Raw genomic sequence first — 6030 nt, 5'->3', positions numbered from 1 at the left:
GGCTCCAGTCAACTAATCAAAATGTGATGTGTTTACAAGGCTTACAGCTAATTTCCCTTCCAATGCAGTACAATTTATGCATTTGTACACTGGGCCACAATTAATTTAATTACTTTTATTGCTTATTTTTCATTGAACTTCATCATAATGCAAGGAAACTTTAACCAAAGTTAAACAAATATGAGGCTTTACTATGTGATGTTTAACAGTGTGTCCGGGATGTGGCTGTCCTACACTGAGGAATGTTGACAATAATTCCTCTTTAGCTGCTTTTCATTCTTTCAGCAGCATAAAAATCTTTACTTGTGTGTTGAATGTCCTTTGTCATAAATTAAGAGCTGCAGCAAAAAACTGTAACCTGTGGTCATATGACACTGGTGAGCGGCGCCCCCTCGTGGTCAACACTTGTCCTGCTGGATACAAAATATGAGTGATTATTAGATTGCAAAGAAAACTTTTTTTATTGCCCAAACGTTTGTATGTTGGGTATACTGGTGCTTCTAGCAGGTTAAAACGTGGACAGAATTACAGCATACTTTTTCACCAATGAATTTCCATGATCTTTCACCTTATGGATGATTGGTCAATGGATTGAATCATTTTTTAAAAATCATTTTACTCGAGTTAGTATGCCAAGCACACATGCTTTGAATGAATTTAGATTACTATAGTAATTAGATTTAAAGGGTTAGTTCACCCAAAAATGAAAATAATGTCATTTATTACTCACCCTCATGCCGTTCCGCACCCGTAAGAGCTTCGTTAATCTTCGGAACACAAATTAAGATATTTTAGTTGAAATTCGATGGCTCAGTGTGGCTTGCATAGCCAGCAATGACATTACCTCTCTCAAGATCCATTAATGTACTAAAATCATATTTAAATCAGTTCATGTGAGTACAGTGGTTCAATATTAATATTATAAAGAGACGAGAATATTTTTGGTGCAACAAAATAACGACTTTATAAAGTCATGGCCGATTTCAAAACATTGCTTCATGGAGCTTTGGAGCGTTATGAATCAACGTGTCGAATCATGATTCGGATTACGTGTCAAACCGCCAAACTGCTGAAATCACGTGACTTTGGCGCTCCGAATCGCTGATTCCACACGCTGATTCATTATGCTCCGAAGCTTCCTGAAGCAGTGTTTTGAAATCGGTCATCACTATATAAGTCGTTATTTTGTTGCACCAAAAATATTCTCGTCGCTTTATAATATTAATAGTTAGTCAGACTTAATGTCAGCGAATTCTGTTTCAGAATAAATTGGTTCAAACTCAGTTACTCTGACAACTCATGCTGTTACTATATATATATATATAGGCCTATATATATATATATATATATATATATATATATATATATATATATGTGTGTGTGTGTGTGTGTGTGTGTGTGTGTGTGTGTGTGTGTGTGTGTGTGTGTGTAACCTACAGGTTTTCTTTTCTTACTGGCTAAATGTTTTGTGCCCAAGATTTAATTACATTGTTTTAAAATATATGAATACATTTCTCTCTGGTTTTGTTTGGCAGCTGTAGTACATTTATGGTTATTAGAAGAGCAGAAATTAAAATCACAAAATTAAAAATTAAAATAAATATGCACAGACTAAATTTTAATTGGTAAGATGAATCTAACCTCAGATGGTTGAATGGTTGGATTCCACAAGTGGTCAAAAAAACATAAGGCAATACAACATTTACTGTAGGAGCCATACAATTTACTGGTGACTTAAAGGGATAGTTCACCCAAATTAAACCCCACGGCTCATGACGGCACATTGATGTCCTAAGACACGAAACGATCGGTTTGTGCAAGAAACCGAACAGTATTTATATAATTTTTTACCTCTAATACACCACTATGTCCAACTGCGTTCAGCACTCACTTAGTGAGGTCTGATCGTGCTCTGACAGTGGCAATGATGTCTCGCGCTTATACTTCAATGAGTGCTAGACATCACTTCCTGGCTGCATGTCTAGATGGACAGCCAATCAATCGAAGAGAGGGAGATGACATCACTTCAATGCGACTCATGACTACTGATGCTCACACTCATACAGGAGAAGATAACCGTTTAATTTGAAACTTTACAAGGACTTTCAAGTTGCGTTTCGCGGTGCCAGGTCCAGTGGTATGTGCATTAATGCTGAATATAACAGTGATGGCTCGTCAGACAGGCACAGCTGTGACAGGTTGTCATTAGGATGGTGAATTTAACAATAAAAGACTGTCCAGGTAGATGTATATACCGGTGACAGGTCAGGTTGCAGGTAAATATACAGTATAATGGTGTCCTGCCACATAACAATTTTACCCCAGCTTGGAAATTGCCAGCTGTGATGGGTATGAGTGTGAGCATCAGTAGCCATGAGTTGCACTGAAGTGATGTCATCTCCCTCTCTTTGATTGATTGGCTAGAGGAGGAGCTGTCAATCTAGAACTAGTAATGGTGACGCTTAAGCCCGCCCTAATTTACATGAAACACAAACTGCAACATTTGAAAAAGCAAGAGCAGAAAGTGGAAAGAAGAGCAAAGAGGAAAAACAGCACAAGCGTACAAAAGAGTAAAATATGAGCAGAAAATGTAAGAGAGCAGGAAGAACAGAGTAATAAAAGCAAGGAAAACAACTTTTAAGAACACAAACACAAGTTTAAGATTTGGCAAATATAATTTTTAATGTGTTTAAAGTTATGATTCATGCTTGTTAGTTTTTTTTAAATGCTCTTTTAATTTTTCGATTCATGCTTATTATTTTTTGTTCCGTGACCGTAATACTGTTGGCGGGAATTTAGCCCCATACATGAGCACCGCTAGTGCGCCACCCGCGAAACCGCCTGCGCTTTGCATCTTTCCTCATGTCTCCTATTGAAAATTAACTAGACACTCACGAGTCACGACTTCTGTGTCCCGTGCGAAAGGGCCTTTGGGTCAGTAGGACTTCCGGAAGCTCAAACGTGCTGCGTAACGCACAAGTTTTGTAAGAGGTTTGTTCTCGCGCGTCATTCAGGTTTGGTTGAGCTTCTGCTTATGTTTACACATGAGTAAAAGTCTAAATTAAATCTGTTCATCATAAAAAGCGATCGAGTCTTCAGAAAATTTAGACTAAATCACTCAATTCATATGGATTTTTTTCTATGATCTCTTTATGAACTTTTTGAAGCATCAAAGTTTGAATTGCGTTGTCTGTCTATGGAAGGACAGAAAGCTCTCAGATTTAATCAAAAAGATCTTCATTTGTGTTCTAAAAATTAACAAACGTCTTATGGGTTTGGAAGGACATGAGGGTGAGTAATTAATAACATTTTTGGGTGAACTAACCTGTTTTTGAAAAATATTTGTATTCATTATAGAAATTTCCATTACTTTAAAGTTCCCCTGCAGTCAATAATTTTATTATCAAAATGACAGGTTTTTTTTCTTTTTTTTTTTTTTTTCTCTGTGACAATAATTTCTACATACATTAAAATTGGGACCTGGAGGGCACTGTCCTACAGAGTTTAGTTCCAACCCTCGAAACTCACCTTCCTGTAGCTTTCTAGGTCTGCGTTTAAAGCCAATATTTAATGCCCTTCTCTCGCTAATATACTCATATGCAATGTCTTATTCTCCGACCAATTCTGCCTACTGTAAATATACAAATATGTAAATATAACTACATTTAAAATTAAAATACAGCAAAACAGTTTGTGTAAAAATAAGGTAAAACATTATAGACCCATCATCCACATCCATCAATAAATATTTTATTTCTCAAAAATATTCTTTTTACATGCACTTGTTGTGCAACATTGTAACTGAAATAGGTATTATAATATCTTAAAATGACTATACATATACACTGGAAACCTGTAGCCTACCTGGAACAGAAAAATGTGTTTTGTGCTTCCCTGAGAACAGACTACTCAAATGAAAGCTTACAACTACAGGAATAACCATGATTAGAAAGTTGTTTGCATAATATATCCCGTAAACATTCACACATTTGCCCTGTGAGAGACAGTCTACAATTTATCTCCATAAATACTATTTTCTCAGTCCAGTGCATATTTTCACTTACCTACATCAGCTCACTCCCATCAATATTGTCACCACATATTTTACATTTACACCCTGTTCTCTGTTTGCATCAATTATCTTTTTAGATAAAAACAAGGGCTGTAAAAAGTTGATTTTATTAAATTGTTGCGATTAATTTACATTTGTTTAACTGTATTTAACGCAAACAGTTTTCAATAGTGCTAAGTAAAAATAACAGTTGTGTGTGTTCTTTAGAGGATTTATTGAGAGAAACAGCTCATTCAACACTCATCTGCAATACCATCTTGTATATGTCTAAACTTCCCCGTATACTCAAGTCACATTCATTACATAATACACCCCCAAATCCTTAATAAAGTATGAAACACATCCCGATACATCTCCCCCCAAAGCGATTCTCTTTTAACAGCATTAGGGGACAGAAAACAAGACTGTTTATTGTTTAACAAGTTTAACCCCACATAAATCATTAATCAACATAACCATTGCAACAGAGAAGTGGAACTCATTAAACTCATGAAAATCAAATTAGAATGACATTTAAGCTAGTTCAACTTCAAAAATTTGGCACAACAATATAAGTACAATCTGAAATGCACAAACATTAATAGGAATACTGTTTCCTAAACAATGATATACTCCAGATTATGCCATAAACAACTCTTTACTTATAACTTTGACTTGTATTCTGTCTTTAGTAGTGGAACATATCCTTTATTGGTCCTCTCTCCTACATAGTCTCTGTAATGAACTGGCAGTTTTATTACCCTGCCACTAGAGGTCATTTTAGAACCAGGAACAGAGTCTGGTGAAACTTGCTCAGCATTCCTGACAGGTGTGAAATGCTCCTATGTGTTCAGTGTTAGTGGTATTTGTGCGAAACTGTCAATGTCAGTCTTTACAGAATCAGTTCCTGTGGTCCCCACCCTCTGTAGGTGATGCCTGTTACGTCTGAGAACAGCTCCACTCTGTGTCTGAACCAGATAGGATCATGGATCCCTTGTGTGCCTCACCACTGTACCTGATGTGCACCAAGATTTCTATCCCATCCAAGAGAACCTAATCTCCTGGGTTTAAGTGGGGGAAGCATACGGACTTAATGTCTTTTGTCAAAGAAGTGCTTGTAAGCTGCTTTAGCTCATTTGTCCTTTTCATCCACTTGCTCAAAGCTGATTCTTTTCTAGGACGGACAGTATAGTGCAGATTTGAGATCCCAGCATTAGCTGAGCAGGGCTTGCTCCAGTAGCAGCAAGTGCTCTGTTACTCGAGAGCCAATTGAGGGTCGGGCTGGTGCAGGATATGCTTGCTGTCTTAACAGCCCGCTCAACAGCCCCATTTGACTGTGGGTAGTGGGGACTGCTTGTAATGTGTTGGATGCCCCAGTTCTTACAAAAGTCTACAAAGTCTATGCTGCTGAACTGGGTACTATTATCTGAGTGTAGTTTTCGTGGAATCACCCAAGTGGAATGGTCACTAGGGGCTCTTTTCTCATTGAGATACTTTTGCATGAAAATCAGCCAGACTGACATTTTGGCTCGTTCTCTACATTTGTTTAGTCCTTGGTGACCCTTATGCAATCGGTCAAGGATCTCTCTTCATTGTGCGGTGGGAACTACAATCCGGTTACCATGTAAAAGGGGTCCATCAGCCCTGGACAATGAAGATCGTTCGGCATGGTAAGCTGTAAGCTCCGATGGCACATGGTGTGGCCAGCCTTCTTTTATGAAGCACATTACTTTCATTATGGGGTCATTGGATCTGGAATCACGAATGACGTTTAACTTGGGCTCTGACATTGGCCGAGTCTGAATCACAGCTTCCACATAAGCTTGCGCATCCTCTTCAGTATCTGAAACCACTGGCCCTGTTATGGGGTTATGCGACAGTGTACCGGCCACAACTAGTGACTTGCCTGGGACATGTAGCTATCGTTTTAATGTTGAACCGCATCAGGTGCATCAGCAGACGTTGACAGCGCAAGGGTG

Source organism: Megalobrama amblycephala, linkage group LG12, assembly GCF_018812025.1.
Source record: "Megalobrama amblycephala isolate DHTTF-2021 linkage group LG12, ASM1881202v1, whole genome shotgun sequence".
Classification (NCBI taxonomy): Eukaryota; Metazoa; Chordata; class Actinopteri; order Cypriniformes; family Xenocyprididae; genus Megalobrama; species Megalobrama amblycephala.
The sequence above is the reverse complement of the archived record's forward strand: the minus strand, read 5'-3'. Positions refer to the sequence as shown.